We start from the raw sequence: 22,389 nt of genomic DNA, 5'->3' as shown, positions 1-22,389 counted from the left end.
CTGATTTGTCCTTCCAAAAGCAGCAGGATGGAGTGGAGGAGGGGGTGAGGGAGGGAACGTGGTACTACGGGCAACACGAGAAAGTCCTGTGATAGAGCTATTCAGCACCTGGAATACAGTGGTGAATACACGAAGCTATACCTGTGATAAAATCGCACAGAACTTAATGCCACACCCACAAGTAAATCTGAATAAGATCTGTGGATTTTATCAACGTCAATATCTTGCTTGCACTTGCACTATCAAGCTATACAGTTTTGCAAAATGTTACCACTGGAGGAAAGTGGGTAAAAGATACATGGGATCTCTCTGTACTACTTGTTACAACTGCACGGCAATATATAATTATCTCAGTAAGAATTCAATTAAAGAAAATCAACTGGATATTCACACCACCAACACTGATTTTGAAACAGGATAGTGATATTGTGTAGAAATATGGGAAGATGCAATGTAGTCATTCAAAATCGTCATGATAGTCATTCAAAGACTTCATTATAATGAAACTGGTAGAGGCTGTACTCATGAAATTAAAATTCTTCAAATTATTTTTTCAATACAAGAGATGATAATTTTAAATACTTTTTGGAGACATAATGCATTGAGAGTGACAGCCAGATCGCCCTAGCCGTGCAAATGACAAACTGAGGGTAGAGGGAGAGACAAAAAGAGGGAGAGACAAAAAGAGGAAGAAAAAAAATTTTTGAACTAGAACTTTTATGAAGTTTAAACACAATAAAAGCACTAGAAAAATTAGAAGCTGCTTAAGAATGCCATCTCAAAATATCAACTGACATAATCCTAGAAATATAAGCCAGTTTCTTGGTAAGACAATTAGAGAATTATGGTAATAATTATAGGATGCACCAAGAATTGTCTAATAACAACATGAATCATAATAGCTACTATTTATCAAGCACATACAAGTACTACGTGCCTGGCATTATGCTAGCTGCTTTACATAAATAATCGGAAATCCTCACAACCACTTTGGGAGTAAAATGTGGAAACCTATGAATCTCATGTAATTTACCCAACGTAATATAGTTAGAAAGCGGCAGAGCTTGACTGTGAACCTAGGTTTTTCTGGCTCTAAAGCTTATGTGCTGTTCACTGTTCCACAATGCACAGGAAAGAAATACCTTATCTTGATATTCTGGTACATAACCCTATGGTAAAGGAAAAATTATTTCCAGTACTGGAAAGTTATCACTGATATTATACTAACCTGCTTGTAAGTACCATCTAGCAAGGTGTCCAGGTGTTGGAGGGGGGCAGGTGTTTTATCTTTGAACCTTGTTAATAGCCGGCGTTGAATGGCCCGAAATTGTACAGCTCTTTCAGATAACAGTTCTTCTAATTTTTCACCATTTATCCGCAGCTGCAATGAAGAATTTCTTAAATTCAGGTTAAACTGGCACAACAAAACATGTTTAAAGAAAATACAGGCAATGGCAATAAAAGTTTGAAAAAGGGTAATGAAGAAATTTAAACATCTTACAGAGTAAGGGAATTAAAACAGTGTGGTATTTGGTACATATAGATAATTCAGTGGAAAAGATCACACGGAAATTCTACATAGGAAGAACAAGTTCTAGCATCTGATAGTAATGCTAGGTATCTACAATTAACAATAATTTACTGTACAATTTTAAATGACTAGAAGACAGCAGTTGCAATGTTCTCATCACAAAGAAATGATAAATGTTTGTGGTGATGGATATGCTATCAGCCTGATTTGATCATCACACAGTGTACACATGTATAGACATATTACTCTGTACTCCATAAATATGTACAATTATTACACGTCAATTAAAAATAAAATTAAAAAAATAATATAAAAATGATGACCCAGTATCACTGGTCTTTATGAATATGAGTCAAAAGCCAAAAGCCCCACACAGACACACCTCCTTGATAAATTACTAACTTAAAACCAAAAAACCCATTTAATTCTACTTGTTAGAAGAAAAAAAACCCATTATAAGCAAAGTGATAAGACAAACAGTAAACTGCAAAAATAATAGCAATAACCAGAGACAGTTACGAGCACAATATCTAGAGAGCATCTACAAATCAATGAGAAAAGGACCACAAGCCTACAGAAACCAATAAGAAAAAGCAAAAACCCAATAGAAAAGCAGGCAAAGTTTTATATGCGTTAATACAAATAGCTATTAAATACACAGTCTTTGGCCTAGCAATCCCAATTCTAGGAATTTACCCTAGAGCTATGCTGCAAAAAGTAATGTACATATAAGGATATTCGTGGATATTCATTACAGAATTATTTGTTCTATTGTTATTACAGTAAGATATTTTTAATAATCAAAATGCCATGAATACAGAAACTGGTTGAATAAAGAAGACTAATTTGCAGGACTGCTAGGTGCTGACAGGCAACGCTGCACTAAATGAAGCAAAGCAGAAAGATACAGGATAGTATGTGTAATGTGCTACCATTCACGTACATATTTTTTTTTAAAGAAGCCTATATATTAACATAGTTGTAACTGCACAGAGTATTTCTAGGAAGACACATAAGAAAATGGACTCTTCTCCAAAGAGAAGATGGAGTGGCTAAGAGATGAGACTCAGAAATGACTCTTTTCACTGTAACCAGTCTCATAACTTTTGGATTTAATATTATTAAAATAAAAGAAGGGGCTGGCCAGTTAGCTCAGTTGGTTAGAGCATGTAACACTGAGGTCAAGGGTTCGGATCCCCACAACAGCCAGCCACCTAAATCCTAAATAAATAAATAAATAAACAAATAAACAAATAAATAAAAGAAAGCTAGTCAAAGTCATAGGATACAAGAAGCAGTCCATGAGATAAACCACATAAACTGCTAATTCAACTTTATTGAAATAAATATCATATTCAAAATGTTCAGAAATCAAACATATAGTTTACATTTTTGGTATCAAACCAAAATTCCTTATGTTTTCAGTGCATATATTCTCCAGCTACATGATAAAAATTATCTGTGTAATAAAAAGTAACTTGGAATTCTTTTAACTTCTTTTAATCCTGACTTTAGAAGTACTACCTGAGGGGAAAAAAAAAAAAAAACTTTCATTACCAAAAATTAAGCAATGAATACATTTTTAATTAAGATTTTTAAAAGAGAATATTAGCCTAATTATCGATAATTCACTCTTCTAATTATATAATTTGCTGCCACAATATTTTATTTATTGAATTCCTAAAACACAAAAAAATTAAAAAGACATTTTCAATACTCAGACCTCAGTCAGTCAGGTTATCATTCCTTTGAATGTATAACAAAGCAGCAGTGATTGAAATGTTTTTATGTGTTCTGAATTTCAACATTTATCAAATACTTATTGATCCCAGGGCCAAGCACTGTTCCAAGCACTAGGAATTACAGCAATGAATATTAAAACAAATTTAAAAAACCCTGCCTTCATGGAGCTTACACTAAGGGACACCTGGATCCCACGAGCCATCTTGATTCAACGTTTAAAATCATATTCTAATTTTAACGGCTGCAAGTAGAGAGAGGAGACAGAGAGCAAAGGAAATATAATCATGTCCCCTCTAATTTGTTGTGTAGCAAATTTAAGTGCCTGTAGTTCATCATATTCCCAAGTCCCTCCGCAGAAAGAAAACATCCCTGATGTGGAAACTGCAGGGAGCTACTAGCCAACAAATACAGAGGGAAAACTGAGTATCAAACTTATTTGTCGATAGTATTTAATAGACAGCCCAACAGCTGCAGAGGTGAGCCTAGACCAGACCCTTGAGGCACTGGGGCTCAGTCTAAGGCCCGGAAGGAAGTGCACACAGCCCAGCAGCCGCTGAGGTGAGCTGAGACCAGACCTCTGTAGCACCGGGGTCCAGTCTAGGGCCCTGGGGAGGAAGGAAAGCACACACAGCCCAACAGGCACCAAGGTGAGCTGAGACCAGCATAGCACCAGGGGCTCAGTCTACAGCCATGAAAACCTAGAACAGAAGCCAAGGTGGTGTAATATTTAGATATCATCACACCTTCTGTCACCACAAGGACAGTTCACCATCACAGTAGCAGCTAGGGCCACTACAGGCAACCTGCCACTCACTTGACTAAGCTGATATAAGAGTCACCAGTAGAGCCTGCAAATAGAAGAAGAAGTCTTTATCCTCACAGCCAGCCCCAGAGTAACAGAAGAAGCAAGTCCTCTACCAGAGGATCACACATCAATGAAAAAATACTAGAACTACAAACAAACAAGAAGATATGACCCCACCAAAGGAATACAGTAATGCCCAAATTCTAGACCCCATAAAACAGGGAATCCTATAAATGTCTGCAAAAGAATTCCAAGGAATGATCCCAAGAAAGCTCGAAGAAATAAAAGACTCAATGAGAGAACACAAGGAAACAAGAAAAAATATCCAGGATATGAAGGAGGAAATTAACAAAGAGATTAATACCTTAAAAAAGAATGTAGCAGAACTCCTTGAAATGAAAGATTCACTTATTGAAACAAAAAAGACAACAGAGAGCAGAAGCAGCAGGCTAGAGCAAGCAGAGGAAAGATTTTCAGATCTCAAGGATGGTCTTTTCAAAATAACCCAGGCAGACAAAAACAAGGAAAAAAGAACTTAAAACAATGAGGAAAATCTAAGAGAGAGAGCAGACAACCTCAAGTGCTCTAACATCTGAATTGTGGGTATTCCAGAAGGGGAGGAGAAGAGAAAAGGTATTGAAAACCTATTCAAGGAAATAATAATGCCTCAACCTACTCTCTGTTTTTTTTTTTTTTTTTTTCTCTTTCACAGTGGAAAAACTTTGGCCACTACTAGAGAACTAAATGGATCTTTGGTCATATTGCAGTGGACATACAATCTTGGCTTCTTTTGACATTTCAACCCTAATTTTGAGAGTTACCAATGGAAACTGAGGCCCAGAGAGTTGGTGGAGGCAGGATGTGAATACCCAGGCTGGCTGAATCCCCCACCCCTGAAACTCCAGGCTAGGGGTGGTAGCGGTGACTTCCTGCTGATGCTAACTCCATGCGGCTCCTAGGGTACCAGGGTAACCAAGCCCCTACTTTGAATTCTTCCTGTAGAGAACTCCAGGCGGCTCCTGATTTACCTCATCAGATGCACACTCCCTGCAGCCTTCCAGCCCCCTGCATACAGTCTGTCTCCTAACACATGCTCAGGCTCCCAGATGTGCTCCTCAAGGGGCCTGGCTTTGGGAGAGGGAAAGGAGGAAGCATGCAGGCAGAATTTGCTGAGCAAATGAACTCAGCATTTGACATCTAGGTTCACATCTTTAGGTACCTGTTGTCCGTTTGACAGTGACAGTCATTATTTTCCCCTTTAGCACTGGCCCAGGCCAGTGGAGCTGGATGATGTTGGGGACAGACAGGGGGCAGGAGGGGAGGGACATCATGAGGGCAGCCGATTGTCCAAGAGGGGCAAGTGAAAGAAGGGGTGTTGTGCCCACCTTGGGTAGGTGCTCTTATGGTGCCCATTTCACAGATGAGAAAGCAGAGGCCTGGCATGAAGGATTCAAATGGGTCTGATGAACCCATGGGCTATGTATGCCCTTAGCCACGTGCTAAGTGGGGTGGATGAAAGGAGCCTAGCTTTGGGCCACCGGGGAAATCAGGGCCCAGAGAGGAAGAGACTTGCCCGAGGTCACACAGCAGGTTGTCAGAGCATGTGACCACTGAACCATCCTGCCTTCTGGACTGGGGAGAGGACAGCAGAGGAACCAGCTGGACAGGAGGAGCCCGGCCCTCCTTCTTGAGTCCCAAGCTGGAAATGGTGGGCAAGTCGCTTCTCCTCCTCGCTGAGCTCAGTTTCCTCTCCTGGAAAATGGGGATCAGAACAACCCCGGCCTGGTTACCGTGAAGATGCGATGATGTGGGACCCGTGCACTCGGCAGGACACTCGCTCCTGATCACACTTCCCAGTGTGCCAGTTACAGCCCGTGTTTGAGCCTTCGAGGTCCTCGGCCAGTGCTTGAAAGACACCCAGCCCAGGGGGGGACTCAAGGCTGTCTGTTGCCTTTGGGTGCTTTGGGGGGGGGAGGGGGGCTCTGCATTGTGCTCGGGGCTGTAGCGAGACCACAAGAATGTTACCATTTGGTGACAACGTGTGCCAGAGCGTTCACCCTGTGATATGCTTTTGTGGACCTATGACTGACTGTAGGGGCAGCGAGTAGGGAGGGAGATGTGGAATTTGTGCTCTGGAGCCGGCCCACCTGGGTGTTCAAGTCCCAGCTCCACCACCTCTCTGGACCTCAGTTTCCTCATCTGTAAAATGGGCTATAAGGAGTGCCTACCTCCTAGGATTATTGTGAGGATTAAGTGAGTTTATTCCTATAGAATGCCTGGCACATGGCAAGTGCTAGAGGCAGACACATCCTTAGGTGACCCCAATGAGTCACCCCCCCCACCATGGTCACTCTTCCCTTTAAGTTCAGCAGAAGCTAAGATTTGCTTCCAGCCAGCAGGATACTGGGGGGAGGGAAGATCCATGCATTTAAAAATTTTTTAAATACATATTTAAATTGAAAAATTGGCAAAAGTGATAGATGTCAGTCCTATGACTAGACTACATTATATATTAAGACTCCATCATAGCCCACTGGAGCAAGAAAATCTCCCACTGTCCTGTAGGAAGGAAACAGCCCAGTTGGTAACTGTCTGGAGAGGGATCCACATGGCAGCCAGTGAGAAAACAGGGACGACAAACACGCAAGCTTGGGAAAAGATCCTGAGCTCTGGAAAAGGAAAAACATAGGCTTCATCCTGGGAACTTCCGGGTGCCTCGATGTGCCCCTCTGAGAAATGGGGATAACGGTCATCCCCGCCGTGCACCTGACAGTGCCCAACAAATGGCAAATGGTCTATCGTTGCCACCATTTACCAGCCTGCACGGGGGTCTGGGATGCCCCGCGAGGCAGGGACAGCGTGGCACCTGCTGGCATGTGTTTGAGGCCCGGCAGCCAGGGAGCCTAGCTGCTTTCAGAAGCTCTTGGTTCTCTTGGGCACAGAACTGAAAAGAATAAACCCAGCCCGTATTGGCTTCGGTGTGCGAATCCTCCATCTGATGGTCGTGACTGCTAAATCGGCCGTTTCCTTTCCTGTTTTGAAGTTTTAGACTTTCTTGATTTCAAAATGATTCACGATCATTTTGTGAATGATGGAAAGAAGAGAAAATTCCAAAGAAGAAAAAAAAAATTTAAAGGAAGGAAAAACACAAAGGCTTGCCAGTCACTGTAACTGTGACGTTCGTGTACTGCCCGCAGGTATTTGTGGAGCAGGTGCTGGGTGCTGTCCCTGGGCTGGGCAGGCAGATGCCGTGGGGAGTGAACCAGTGCCAGCCCCTGCCCTGGCCGCCCTCCTGGGCAAAGCCGAGGCTACAGGTCATGGAGGTCAGGGTGGGTAGACACATAGGCACTGTAGGAGCCACAAGGAGTTACTTGGCCCAGGCTGGCACATCAAGGAGGACTTCCTGGAGGAGGCGATGCCTCAGGCAAGTCCTGGAGGTGAAGCTGGGAGTATAAAGAAAAATGGCAGGATAACCAGGTAGAGGTGACCAGCACGGGGACAGGTGTCCTTGAGATGGGCAAGCAGGGAGGGTGTGGATACCTGGGGGAAAGGCATTGTAGGACAGTGAGTCTCAACCAGGGGTGATTTGCTCCCCAGGTGACATTTGGCGATGTCTGGGGACATTTGTTGTTGTCACAACTGGGGAGTGCTCCTTGGGTGGAGTAGCTGAGGGCCAGGGACACTGGTCAGCACCTGCAGTGCCCAGGACACCCCACCACAGAGAGTGACCCAGCTCCAAATGCCCACAGTGCTGAGGCTGAGAGATTGTGGTCTAGATCCATCCATTCTCATGAGAAACCCAGGAGATGCAGACCCAGCAAGTGCAAAGGTCCTGGGGCAGGTCTCTAAAGACGCAGAAGCCAGAGAGCCAGTGACTTGCCAGAAGCCTCCAGCCCCCGACAGCCCCATAGGCCCTGCTCCCACCCTGTTTATTTCTTCATGAACAGCCCCTGTCCTGGGCCTCCTGCAGGTACACCAGTTGTGACCCAACTTCCTCCAGCTGATAATCAATCAGAGATTTGGCTTAGCAGGCTCTGGAGGCTTCCAGGTGCACAGCCTCATGTTTCTGTGCCCCGACCCATCCCCTGATGTGGCTGAGGTATGCCAGCTGTGTCAGGGAGTAGATTCCAGGGACAAGTGCCTTTTGGGAGGTGAATGCTGGATTTAAGTTCCTGGAGGCCAGATCCCAGATACATTGGGTTCCTCCGCATCCCTTCCCCATAACTTGTTTTGGGAGGAAGAAAGAGGAGGAAGTGGCTGGGGAAAGTGCCTCTCTGGCTCCTGGGAGAGTTGGTGGGTTTTCCTTTTGATTCTGTCACCGACTCACCCTGCACAGCCGAGGCCCAGGGCGCTCTGAGCTTCCTGCTCAAGTCTCCACGGAGACGGAGCCTGTCTCCAGCCTCAGCTGAGCCCAAGCTCCAGGGCCTGGGCAGGGCCAGGGTTCAAAATGTTGAGGGGGGACTGCTGACCCCTCTCCATGGCGCTCTGCCGTGTCTAGGGGTGCTGGTCACAACAATGATCACAGCCACTGATTGAGTGCAAAGGATGTCCTGGGCACCACGCGACACTCACATTTTAGCTCATTGCATGCACAACAGGGACTTGACCCTGTTCTCTCTTTAGTCCCACCTGGCAAATAGGGGAACTGGGGCTCAGCTGCCTGAAGCGTGGGGAAGACAGTATAGGATTGTGGGAGGTGTGTGGGCTTCTGAGTCAGCCTCCCTGGGTTTAGATTTCACAACTTTTTTTTAACGGGGATCGAACCCTGGACCGTGGTTCGATCCAATAGCACCAGCTCGAACCAATTGAGCTACCTGGCCAGCCCTAGTTTCCATCATTCTTGCTGTGTGACCCTGTGTGAGTGACTTGACCTCTCTGGGCCTCAATTCCCCCATCTGTAAAATGGGTGTAGGAACAGTACTTACTCCTAAGGTTGCTCTGAGAACTGGTTGGGGACGGGGTGAACGCATCTGGGGAACAAAATTTAACGGGGCACCGAAAAACATCAGTCATTAAGATAACTAATATTCTAAAGCAATATTTTTTTACAATCAGAATTAATGCCCCCCGAATCCATGATAAACAGTGTCAACATTTTATTTATTTATTTATTTGTGTGTGTGTGTGTGTGTGTGTGTGTGTGTTTGTGTGTGTGTGTGTGTGTGTGTACATTTTAAATACAGATAGCATCGGCATTACCGACACGTCCTCTTGGCTCGCTGTGACATGATTACTGATCCTATATTAAACCTAGAACAGGGTCTGGCCAGTTAGCTCGACTGGTTAGAGCACGATGTTGATAACACCAAGGCCCAGAGTTCGGGTCCCTTTACCGGCTAGCGCCTGTTCCTGAGGCAGCTGTCATTGCTGTGCACGAGTGACACGCTCACACGTGCCAGAGACACTTAACTCTGGGTTAAAAAACTCTGGGTGTTTTTCCTGTTGTTATTAGTGGGAACCTGCGTTCCTTCTAGTCGCTCATATGATCACTGATGACTTCGCTCCTCCAATGCCGAGCTCGCCTCCTCCAGGAAAGCGCCTCCACAGTCGGGATCCGGCGGTGCTGCCTCAGTTTCCCCGCACGCCCGGGCGCGGCCGCTGGGGGCGCTGCGGAGCTGCCTTTGTGGCGGCCACCGGGGCGGGGGCGCGGGCCGGGCCTGGGGGTGCGGTTGCGTCCGCCGCTGCAGCTGCAAGTCGCCGCCGGTCCCGCGCGCGCCATGGCCCGTGGGTGGCAGCGAAGGGCCCGAGCCCCCCGGGGCCCAGACCGAGGGCAGGAAGGACCTGGACACCATCAAGCTCTTCCTGGGTACAGGATTCCTTTGGGGCCTGATGAAGATGCTCCGGAATTAGAAAGTCGTGATGACTTCACCACTTTGTGAATATTCTAAAAACCGCTGACTTGTTCATTTGAAAGGGTAAAGGTTATGATGGGTCCATGATATCTCAATAAAGTGGTTATTTTAAAAGGAGAACGTGTGGATAAAAGAAGGGGGTCTGGAAAAAGAAAAGGGACAGTGCGATAGCAGATCCAGTTCCTGTTCTATCCCCTTTTATTCCTCTTCCGAATTCTGTCCCCTTCCCTGGACCCCCCCCACCCACGTTGACAGCCGATTTGAAGTTCCCGACCCACTGGTGAGGGCGTGGCCATGACTCGCTATGGCCAATGGGATGATTGCAGAGGTGATGGGCAGAAGATGCTCCAATAAGGCTCGGCTGCCTGCAGGGCGCGATTCTGTGAGCCGAGCTCGGCCTCTGCTGGCTTCCTGGTCCCTTAGAACAGAATACCTGAAACTGGGGAAAGTATTAAGAAATGACATTTATTTCTCACCATTTTGGAGGCTGGGAAGTCCGCCGTCCAGGGTGCGCATCTGGTCAGGGCCTTCCTTCTTCTGGGAGGGGGCTCTGTACGAGGTCCAGGGACCACCCTGGTGTCATGGCGAGGATGACCTGAGCAAGAGCTCACCTGTTCACCTGCTCTCCTCACAGAGCTGACTCAGTCAGCAAACACCAGCTGAGCTGCTTCTGTGGGTCCAGCTCTGGGAACAGGAAGAGCCCCCCCATCACAGATCTGGGGGAGACATGGCAGGCGGGGAGGAAGAGAGGGAGGGAATGAGGGAGGGGTGCTGGGTGCTTAGTTAGGGGGATGGGGGGCTGTGGGGGAGCCCAGGAATGGAGCTGTGACGTGGCTCACCCTGAAGGAGGTGGGGAGCCTGGAGGTGACACTTGCGTAGAGACGTGAATGCGGAGCCAGCCAGGGTGGAATCTCCAGGCGGAGGACACAGCCTGTGCAAAGGCCCTGGGGCAGGACTGAGCCTGACATGTGGGAGGAAGAGCGAGGAGGCCCATGTTCCTCTAGTCGCTGATTTTATCGCTATGATTGTCATTCTTATTGATGAGTTCCCTACTCAAGTGCCAAGCACGCCTCCTCGTGGAAGGCGCCTCCAGAAGCCGGATCCGGCCACGCGGCCTGTTTCCCCGCGCACCGGCGGGCGGGCGGGGCGTGGTCGGGCGCGGCCGCTGGGGGCGCTGCGGAGCTGCCTTAGTGGCGGCCGGCGGGGCGGGGGGCGGGCCCGGCGCGGGCTCCCTGGACAGCTGACAGTCTAGAAAGCAGACAAGCTAGGATCAGAGGCTGCTCTGCTCTCCCTGAGCATCATAGAGGCCAACAGCCTGCCCCGTTTTCCTGCATCCCTTTCCCAGTGTGTGTGGTGCGTATGTGCCTGCCTCTACCTTCGTCCTTCAATTTGGCTCAGTCCGGATCATTCCATCAATTTATCCCTCTGCAGGGGCATCCAGCAGGACCTGGGATCCCCCAAGGGTGGGACTATTAGCAGTCGGGCCACCCGCTGACTGCCGGCCAAATCCGATTCTGTGCCCAGTCATGGGTTCCCCATAGGGCATATACTTGGGCATCGCCTGGCTCAGTCACCTGAGTGGCTCTGCGGGGCTGACTCATCCTTTAGGCACTGTGCCCAGGGCTATCAGGTTTGGAATGTGTATGGTGCAGGCCTTTGGAGGCAACATTACAAGTCGAGTATGAGAAGATTCCTTTAAAACCTCTGAGGAAAAGAGTCCGAGAAGCTTCCCCCTTTAGAATCCAGCATAACTTAGTGAAATGAAGAAGCGGTCGTTAGAACTCACGTAGAGCTCAAAAGAGTTTCGTTTTGAATACTATACACGAAATCACTTTGGAAGGGGCATTCACACAGGGTTCGAAAACTGTGTTGGATATCTCTGTCACAAGCACTAACTGGAGGTTGCCCAGTTAGAAGCAAGTTTAACTTTAAGGAAACAAGCACCAGAATGTGCATCTGACATCTAGCTGGCAGGAATTCAGGTTTGGAACTTGTATGGTGCAGGCCTTTGGAGGCAATATTCCAAGTCAAGTCAGAAGATTCCTTGAAAGCCTCTGAGAAAAAGAGTCCGAGAAGCTTCCTCCTTTAGAATTCAGCATAACTCAGTGAACTGAAGAAGCATTAGTTAGAACTCTTGTAGAGCTCAAAGGAGTTTTGTTCTGCAAACTCTATGGGAAATCACATTGGAATGGGCATTCACTACGGAGAAAAAAACACTGTTGCATATCTCTAAAGCAAGTAGTCTCTGGAGGTTTCCCAGTTAGAAGCAAGTTTAACTTTAAGGAAACAAGCACCAGAAAGTGCATCTTCGATCTAGCTGGCAGGAATGAGACACCGGAAGTTTTATGTTTAAGGCCTATGGGGGCAATACAGGAATTAGTTTCTGAGATGTTTCCTTGAAAATCTCGGCGAAAGAGAGTCCCAGAAGTGGATATTTAGAGCAGGGATGTGGAACGGGGGCTTGCTCCATCCAGTCCACGCATCGGCCTGGCATTGCATGTGCCTCCAGGCGCGGCGCGCCCATCCTCCCCCTCGCCCCCACCCCCACCGCCCGCTTTCTTCAGCAGAGGTCGGGCCACTCTGCGCCGACAGTCTCCCTCCCGGCCCGCAGCTCAGATCCCCTTCGCTCAGTCTTTAAGGCAGGTCGGTACAGACCAGGAGCCGGGCCCCGGCACCCAGCTTCCGCGGCAGCGCGTCAAGGCGGTCCTGAGGGTGGAGTCCGTGGCAGTGGCCACGCCTCCCAGAGGCAGAATGGGCGGGGCATGGAAATGAGAACGGGGCTTCAGCCGGGGAACCGCCGTAGGAGAAAGGGATGTAAAAGGTGTCTTTTCCAAGGCAGAGCATCAGATATGCGCGGAGGGGCGCAGCGTTTTGCACAGGCCTGTGACAAAGCGAAAGAGGCAGACGGCGACGGTGTGGTTGGTCACCGTGAGCTAAAGATGGGTAAGGGAGAGGCGGCAGGTGGCGAGGGGCGGCGGGGCGGGCATCGCTTCTCGGCCTTTTGGCTAAGATCAAGTGTAGTATCTGTTCTTATCAGTTTAATACCTGATACGTCCTCTATCCGAGGACAATATATTAAATGCACTTTTGGAGCAGGGACGTGGAACGGGAGCTTGCTCCGTCCAGTCCACGCATCGGCCTGGTATTGCAGTGCCTCCAGGCGCGGTGCACCCCTCCGGGGACAAGATCGTTGGTGACCCAAGATGAGAGATGGCGGGGACGGGTTGCGGAGTGTTGAGGGGCTGATAGCTGCGGAGGCCTCCGCCCTGTTGCCCGCCCACCCGGCGAGCGGGGACCAGGCCCGCGGGGCGCTGCCGCTTGGCGTGGTCGGCGCTTCGGCCCGCTCTTTGCGTGCGCCGGGAGAGGGAAGCTGCTGCCGAGGTCCCGCCCGGCGCTGCGCTCCCACCTAGGACCTGGGGCGGTGGGGGGGGGGGGCTTCGACCTGCTGCCGTCGCCAGGCTCGACAAGTCCCTCGTTCCCATCTTTTCTTTCATCAACTGGGGAGGTCCCGTCTGTCCTCTCTCTGCCTCTTCTCCACATGCTCTCTTCCTATTGCTGCGCACGCCTGCCTATCCCTACTGCTCTCCTCGGGGGCTTGTCTGTGTCTCTTCTCTCCCACATCGCCTCAGCCTGTACTACCTGGGTGGCGGGAGCACGTGGACTTGCTGCTGATTTCGGCTTCCAGACCCTTCTCCTACCACCCTTAAAAGCCAAACGACAACGCTGGCTCTGCGTCTCCTGGCTTCGGGCTCTACTCCCCCCCCCCCCCCACGGCCCTTCCCGTTGCACTCGGGACGGATTCTGGCTTCTCGGGGTTTCTCTAACGGTACGCCTGTCCTCATGTTTCCTGATTTCAACGTCCACGTACAAAGTACGAGCCCAGCAGGCAGTTCGGTGCCAAGAGCCATGAAGATCCACCCGGACGGAACGCGGGCAAAAATGATGAGCCGGCTGTTCCCGGCGTTATGTTCCACGGCGTGAAAGCCAAAACACGATTCGTGACACCTGTTAACGACGGCCGGGTAGACTTGAACAAAAACTCAACGGGGGCCACGGTGATAGGTTATAGGGACGCTGCAACGGGATCTTGCAGTGTGGGAAACAGGTTGGACCCTAACCCTAACTCCAACGAGGACGAGTGGTTACAGCCAAGGAAGTGGGGTGGGGGTGGGGGGGCTGGGGGGGGTGTCAGTGGTTGAAAAAGTACTAAGAGGAAAGAAACATCGGGGGGGGGGGCGGTAAGAGGGATTTCTGCTAGACGGACTCCGACTCCGTAGAATTGTTGCGGAAGGCAAGCCAGGGTGATGAGAGACCAGGAGGGAGGATTTTCACTGAACTGGTTTGGCGGGTTTCTTGCTCAAACTGGATCCTACGAGGACAGAGCGGGAAACCCAAGGTCAAGCCTACTCAGAATGGACCCAGAGGAGCCTGATTCAAGTTTTGGTCAAAGGACAGAGGCTTGGTGGACAGTTCCCAAAAGGAGGGGGCCCATCGCACCACACGGGGCCACGTGGGGAGGCACGCGGGTCAGTCGGGAGTCAGAAGAAGTAAAGGAGAAACGATGTCTCAGGGCCTTTATCGTGGGTAGGGCGTGTGTGGGGGACGGGAGTGGGGGTGGCACGGGAGGTCGGAGGAACGATTGGGTGAGAGCCAGGGTAGGCAAGTCCGAGCAATTTATTTGATTGGTTGGTTTGCATAGGATGGGCCCATTGCAGGCAAGTCGTCTGCTGTCTCCAGAAATGAGCTGGCCTTGGGAAGGGAAGGCTCTCCCTTGGCCAGCCAGGCAGGCCCCCGACATACGACAGCATCATAAAATACAGAAAATAAGAGAGAGAGACTACGGAACAACAATTTGTCGCGTGATTTCAAATAGCTCATAGAGAGGACTTGAAGTGTTCCCGACACAAAGAAATGACGAATGTTTGAGATGATGGGTATGCCCGTTACCCTGATTCGATGGGTGCACGTTGTACGCATGTACCCAAATATCACAACATACCCCATGGATGTACACAATCATTACGTGTCAGTTAAGAAAACTAAATTTGGTAAGATGGCGGGGGGGGGGGGGGTGGAGAGAGAGAGAGAGAGAGAGAGAGAGAGAGAGAGAGGAATACAGAAAATTAAATACATGATCCATACAGTTGGTAATAATTTTATGTGACCTTTTTGACTCGGGAAGAGAGCAGGGACATGTACCTCTGATAGCAAAGCATCTCTCCCCTCCCCCCCAGGTCAGATCCAAATGAGTGTTATCAATTAGGGTTTATTCCTTCAATAAACACTTATTGGATCACGACTATGTGCTAAGACCGAGTGACAGGTGCGCAGGTAGAACAAAGACAAGACAGGCCCTACCCTGAGAGAGTTTACTGTCACGGTGGGTCCACACGCCTAGGCCGAGATCCCTCGTTCCTGAAAACGATTTCTTCTCATGACTTGTCGTCAGCAGAATATAACCTCAACTGAGAGCGGGCATTAATGAACATTTCTCCTGCTTCTTGCAAATATTCACATAATGGGATGCAGAAGTACTAACGTTTGATTCTAGGGTGCGGCTGTGGGCCCCGTGGGGGTGTTTCATAGTCCACAGTCCATATTTCTAGAATCTGGAAAAGTCTGAAATCCAAAATATATCTGGCCCTGAGGATCCAGCGTGGGGGTGAGGGAGGATAAACTGTGAGACCTTGTGGAGTGCCTGAGGGAGGCCGAGGAAAAACAAGACTTTGGGAAGAAAACTTGAGGGGCCCTCAGCTCTGGCGGCCGAGGAGAGGAATGTCCAGGGAATGGCTCAAGAGAGGGCCTGGTTGGGTCCGCCCGGCCTCACCTCTTGCCGCACTGTTGGGAGGCACCCTCCCACAAGAAACGCACTTACACGCCACTCGTGCGGAAAAGGGCACTTTTCTTTATGCACTCCAGCTGGCCAGCGTCCGTCTCCCGACGTGCAACCAAGGAAGAACGGCAATTGGAGCCTTGGTCTTCGGGGTTTTGAAAGAGGCACAAACTACATCCCGTTGGCATGCGGGTTTGTCCAGGTGCCCAGAGCAAGCTAGGGAACTAGGTCACAGAAGCCGAGAATGAGCCGTCAGAGCACCCGAGCGTACAACTTTTCACCGTGTGAAACAAAAGACAACTGCATGGGAACAGGAGCCACACACAGTGAACTGTTCCCGTGTAATAGTTCACTGTGTGTGGCTCCTGTTCCCATGCAGTTGTCTTTTGTTTCTATGAGAAGGTGAACGGTTTCTCACGCAGAAGGGTGTGTGTGTGTGGGAGGGGGGTGTTAGTCTGCAGGTCAGACAGGGGCCAAATGGAGTTACTTAGGTTAAGCAAGCAATTCTACAGAAGCAGATAGCGTACGTCAAGAGGGTGTGGGGAGCTCTGTTTCACCACAACGCTGGCCCTCCTCACAGTCTGGCTTTTGGTCCCACTGCTCCACGGTCACCGGTCCTTCAGGGCCATAGTACCTCCCATTTGTCACTCCCAGGGGCCCTTGTTCTCCATCATCTCCGAGCCGGGCCAGGCCTCGTTGGGTCCGGGGTCCAGAGGGGTGAGAGGGACCGTTCTGATGCGGTTCCACGGTCGGTTCGATTTCGGCCACGTCCAAGGCAGCTACGAGCAGGAGACGCCACGTGAGGATGCGGTGGGTGGCTCAGCTCCCACCGCCTCCCCGGTGTCACACGGGCATGCCGGGTGCTGTCTAGAGCCCGCGGGGAGCCAGACGTCGCCCAGGTCAGAGGAGCCTACAACTGGGGACCCCGAGAACCACGTCCTGCTGCCCCCTGAGGACTTCATTTGCTCCTCAGCAAGCCACACATCCGGCTTCTGGGCCTTGACATCCCTTTGTGCCGGCACCGGGGCAATTTTCCCCACTCGCACGTGAGTCGCAGGACCTCAGAGTTGTCCCTCTGTGTCCGAGTAGGAGGCCGTGGTTGGTGTGGGGCTCCCCTGAGATGGGACCCTCACTCCCCATGGGCTTCGGAGGCAGCCCCCTCTCCCCCCAATAACTCCGTGGGATCCAAAGGAGGCAGGAAGGGCAGCAGTGTCGTCAAGACCCCTCTTTCTTTCTTTTTCGAGGGGGGCGGAACGCGCACGAGTTCGGCTATGTGTGTGTGTGTGTGTGTGTGTGTGTGTGCGTGTGCCTGTGTTTGTGTGTGTGTGCGCGCGTGCGTGGACGTGTGTGTGCGTGTATGTGCGCGTGTGTATGCGCACGCGTGTGTGTATGTGTGCGTTTGCGCGCGTGTGCGTGCGTGTTTGCGTGTGCCTGTGTGTGCGCGCGTGCGCCTGTGCGCGCGTGTGTGCGTGTGCGTCCGCGCGTGTTTGCGTGTGTGCCTGTGCGTGTGTGTGCGCGCGCGTGTGTGTTTGTGTCCGGGACAGGGCTCAACAGAACAGCCAGGTCAGACAAAGCGTGGCCTTTCTGCGTAATAGGGCGGCCGGAGGGGGAACGGAAGAGCACGGGAGATGCTCCTTGCTGACCCCAGAGACGAGATCACGTTCACCTGTGTGACCCCAGGACCTATCCAATGCCGGGTACTCAGTAGGCGCACGCAGAATCAGCTTAGTCCGCAATTTGAAAACAGCCAGCTAGAAGATAACAGGAGAAAAAATCTAAAGGACCTCGGGTTTAGCGATGACTTTCTACCTACGACACCAAAGGCATGATCCATGAAAGAAATCAGTGGTAAATGGGACTACAAGAAAATTAGAAACTTCTGCGCTGCAAAACACACTGTCATGGGAATGGGAAGACGAGCAAGAGACTAAAAGAAAATGCACAAAAGACATATCTGATAAAGGGCTGTTATCCAAACTATTCAAAGAAATGCTCAAACTCCATAGTAAGAAAAGGAAGAACCCGATGAAAAACTGGGCAAAAGATCAGAACAGACACCTCGCCAACAAAGATGTACAGATGGCGGGGGGAAAAAAAAAAAGAAAGAAAAGAAAAGAAAAGAAAAAGAAAACAAAAAACCATACAAAAAGATGCTCCACGTCACGTGCCGTTCGGGAATCGCAAGTGAAAACAAGGAGATACCACTACACACCTACTAGAATGACTAATGTCCAAACACGGACAGCGCCGAACGCCGGTGAGGACGTGCAAGGGCAACTCTCATGCACTGCCGCTGGGAATGCACAGCCGCGCAGCCACTGCGGAAGGTGGCTTGGCAGTTTCTTACACAACTACACATACCTGATGGAGTTTGGACGTGTTGTCCCCGGCAAAACTCATGTGGAAATTTGGTCCCCCGTGTGGCGGTGTCGGACCCTGATTGAGTTACGGGGGCGGATCCCTCATGAATGGCTTAACTGCTCTCCCTGGGGGAGGGGGGAATAATGAGCGAGTTCTCGCTCGATCAGTTCCCGCGAGAGCTTATTGTTTCCAGGACCCCGGCGGCGGCCTGCCACTTTCCGCCATGAGGAGAAGCAGCCCGAGGCCCGTGCCAGATGCTGCTGCTGTCCCAGAATCGTAAGCCAAATAAGCCTCTTTTCCTGAGAAATCACCCAGTTTCAGGTATTCTGTTTATAAGCAACGCAAACCGGACTAAAACAATAGCCTGACCGCAGGACCCGGCAACTGCAGACGCTTAGAGCGGCTTGCTCCGTCACTGCCAAAACTTGGGAGCAACCGAGGTGTCCTTCGGTGGGTGACTGGACGCACAAACCGTGGCACATGCGTACGACGGAATGACTCAGCACTGAAGAGGAACGAGCTAGGAAGCCATGAAAAGACAGAGGAATGTTAACGGCCTATGATTCAGTGAAAGAAATCCACGTAAAAACGCTGTAAGCTCTGAGCATGAGTCCAACCGTATGACGTTCTGGAAAAGGCAAAAACGATGGAGACGGTGAAAAAGGTCAGGGGTTGCCGGGGAGGGGGGCTGGGGGGTGGGGCGGGGGCTGGGGGGAAGGGAGGGAGCGAATGAGTAGGAGACGCACGGGGAGTTCTCAGGCAGCGAGACTGCTCTGCGCGGTAGCACGACGGTGGATGCCTGTCCTCATGCGTTTGTCAAAGCCCATAAAGCGCAGCAGCAGACGTAGCGCTCCGGTGCGGGATGTGGAAAGGAGGGGAGGCCGCGCGTGTGCGGGGGCAGTGGATATGCGGGAACGTTGCGTGCTTTCTACTCAAACGTGTGCCGTGGACCTAGAAAGGCTCTAAAGCATAAAGTCTTAAAAACAAACAAGCAAGCAAGCAAACAAACAGACAGACAAACACGAACAGAGAGGATATCCGAAAGTTCTGAAAGAGAGAGAGAGAAAGAAAGATCCAGAAATAGACCTAAACCCACGTGGGGAATCTCTTGTACGGTCACGGCGGCACCTGGAACTCACGAGAAGACGGGCTATTGCAACGCACGATGCCGGGGCCACTGGGCGGCCATCCGGAGAGCGGAAGCTGGAGCCATAACCTCAAGTCCTAGACTAGGATACGTGCCAAGTGGGTCCGAGAGGTCCATGCAGGAGACCGCGCGTTCCAAAGCAAACGGGCCGGAGGCGAGCAGTCAGCGCGCAGACGAGGAAGTCGCGGCGGGTCTCAGCGGCACGAGGAGACGCTGGGGCCTCCTCCGAGTCAGAGACCCGCGGGCTGCGCGGCATTCCAGAAGCTGGAGCGCGGGACGGCTGGCCAAGGCTGCGGCACACAGCTGCTGCTCGAGAAGTCTCGCTGTGCTCTTCGTGTCTCTGTCCCCGTCCTATGAGTCCCCGAGTCCCTCACAGCGACGGCCGCTGGGCCCGCGACGGCACGGTACGACGAGGCAGCCGTAGGACACCTGGACAAGGGCTCGCCGGGCAGCGCCGCCGTAACATCTGTGAGCACTTTGGTCCGCGCCCACTGAGGTGAGCCGGCTGCGGGGGACCGACTGCTGTTCCCCAAACTCACGAGAGGCCGGCGCGGGAACTGGAACGCGAAATGATTGATTTGCCGCCGGACAGGCATGTCTGCAACCCGGGGCACCCTTTCGACGGATCCGAGCTCCCCGGGAAACCACATCAGGGAGGCACGAGGCGGCCCGGACGTACACAGAACCCAGCGGAGAGGTGGCGGAACCGAGCGTCAGGCCTGCAGGGTCCGACGAACGACCACGAGCCAGGCCGGACGCTCGTCAAGCCCCACAGCTGAATCACATCACCGAACGAACGTTCACTCGCTCGCTCCACGGGCACCTCATCGGGTGCTCGGTACATGCCAGGCGCTGGGTGTACTGGGTGCCGGGGAGGCAGAGCTGGCAGAGTCGACGCAAGTCCCCGCTCTGGAGCTGGCGTCCTTATCGGGCCACAGCGAAGATAGCCAAGCAGTGTGTGAAACGTCAGGCCAGACCATGGAGAAAGGGAGGGCGGCCCGGACGGACGGACGGACGGACGGACGGACGGACGGACGCGGGGAGGTGAAGCACAGGAGATGACGTCCTGGCTGTTGACGTCCCCGTTCCACAGACGGGGAGCTGAGCGAGGCAGAAGGGACTCACCCGAGGTTCCTCCCCTTGTGTGTGTTCTGAAGGCTAGGCCCCATGCCGGACGTTTCTCACCATCTCTGGGATAATGTCTGATAATTCCTCATTCTCTCCTTGTCTCCAATGTACCGATCACGGATTGAACCCAGAGGGCTGGAACGAGGAGCCCCGCGTTCACAGGGTGAGTCACGAGGCCGGTAAGCGGTCGACAGAGGGTGGGCTCTTTGTGCGTCTGTGCCCTCGACCGATGCACTTAGACGGCCTGCTGCGTTCCTGCCTCCCTGCAGACAGCCCTGCGTCTCACGGGCTCAGCCGCACGTTGTCTCACGGCCGGCCCGACACACCAGAACCAAGTCTTTCACTCTAGGCGAGGACTTTCCCGGGCTCCGTGCTCTCTCCTCGCTCCACAGGCGAGTTTAGCGGCGGTGAAGGCTGCGGACGCTGGCGCCAGCCACCCAGCCAGCCGGCCGGCCAGCCCAGGGCGAGGTTCCAGTCCTGCCTCTCCCACTCACTCACTAGCTGTGTGGTCTTGGGCGAGGCGCTTAAGGCGTCTCCACACACACCTGACGTCAGCTCCGTGGGTCTGCAGCGAAGAAAAGGCCTCAGGACAGCACCTGGCGCAGACGATCGATGTTACCTGTCGTCAGTCGGCAGGCAACACAGCTTGTCCAGGCTGGGTGTCTTTAGGGTTACTGTGACCGATGAGGCCAAGGTCGGACTGCCTTACGGTTTCACAAGCACGACCCCTTCACGGGAACCTCGTGGGACGCTAAGACCCACATTCCAGACGACTAAGCCACGGTCGCCCGGTGAGCTCCTGTGGGGCTCCCTAAACTCCAGGAGGCAGGCACTAAGGTATCCAGGTATCCCCTTCTCAGCTGGGGAAACCGAGACTGGGGAGGTCTAAGGAGTTTCCCAAACTCCCCCGCTGACGGAGCGCGAGTTGGGCAGATCAGGGCGGCGACCCCTCTCTGCCGCCCTTGGCGGGGGCGGGGGCGGGGGGGGGCCGGACCCGCGATCCTGACTCTCGGCGCTGGGCTCCTCCTTCGGTCAGGGAAGTCCTGTTCCCTCCCCTAACTCAGCAGGGTAACCCCTCCTCCCCCTCGCCCCGCACCCCCACCGCCCGCTTTCTTCAGCAGAGGTCGGGCCACTCTGCGCCGACAGTCTCCCTCCCGGCCCGCAGCTCAGATCCCCTTCGCTCAGTCTTTAAGGCAGGTCGGTACAGACCAGGAGCCGGCCCGGCACCCAGCTTCCGCGGCAGCGCGTCAAGGCGGTCCTGAGGGTGGAGTCCGTGGCAGTGGCCACGCCTCCCAGAGGCAGAATGGGCGGGGCATGGAAATGAGAACGGGGCTTCAGCCGGGGAACCGCCGTAGGAGAAAGGGATGTAAAAGGTGTCTTTTCCAAGGCAGAGCATCAGATATGCGCGGAGGGGCGCAGCGTTTTGCACAGGCCTGTGACAAAGCGAAAGAGGCAGACGGCGACGGTGTGGTTGGTCACCGTGAGCTAAAGATGGGTAAGGGAGAGGCGGCAGGTGGCGAGGGGCGGCGGGGCGGGCATCGCTTCTCGGCCTTTTGGCTAAGATCAAGTGTAGTATCTGTTCTTATCAGTTTAATATCTGATACGTCCTCTATCCGAGGACAATATATTAAATGGATTTTTGGAGCAGGGACGTGGAACGGGAGCTTGCTCCGTCCAGTCCACGCATCGGCCTGGTATTGCAGTGCCTCCAGGCGCGGTGCACCCCTCCGGGGACAAGATCGTTGGTGACCCAAGATGAGAGATGGCGGGGACGGGTTGCGGAGTGTTGAGGGGCTGATAGCTGCGGAGGCCTCCGCCCTGTTGCCCGCCCACCCGGCGAGCGGGGACCAGGCCCGCGGGGCGCTGCCGCTTGGCGTGGTCGGCGCTTCGGCCCGCTCTTTGCGTGCGCCGGGAGAGGGAAGCTGCTGCCGAGGTCCCGCCCGGCGCTGCGCTCCCACCTAGGACCTGGGGCGGGTGGGGGGGCTCCGA

General features: G+C 52.1%; 2 non-coding genes across 2 annotated transcripts; both read left to right on the top strand.

The window, feature by feature from the left end:
* The first annotated feature begins 12,916 nt into the window (after nt 1–12,916).
* On the top strand, nt 12,917–13,107 carry LOC134365270 (U2 spliceosomal RNA). Its single transcript, XR_010021982.1, has one exon. It is a non-coding gene; the product is annotated as a U2 spliceosomal RNA (small nuclear RNA).
* Nucleotides 13,108–21,937: 8,830 nt separating this feature from the next.
* On the top strand, nt 21,938–22,128 carry LOC134365361 (U2 spliceosomal RNA). The gene has a single exon (XR_010022061.1). It is a non-coding gene; the product is annotated as a U2 spliceosomal RNA (small nuclear RNA).
* The last annotated feature ends 261 nt before the right edge of the window (nt 22,129–22,389 follow it).

The sequence above is a fragment of the Cynocephalus volans genome, chromosome 16 (genome assembly GCF_027409185.1).
Source record: "Cynocephalus volans isolate mCynVol1 chromosome 16, mCynVol1.pri, whole genome shotgun sequence".
NCBI classification, from domain to species: domain Eukaryota; kingdom Metazoa; phylum Chordata; class Mammalia; order Dermoptera; family Cynocephalidae; genus Cynocephalus; species Cynocephalus volans.
This window is presented reverse-complemented; position numbering and strand designations above follow the sequence as displayed.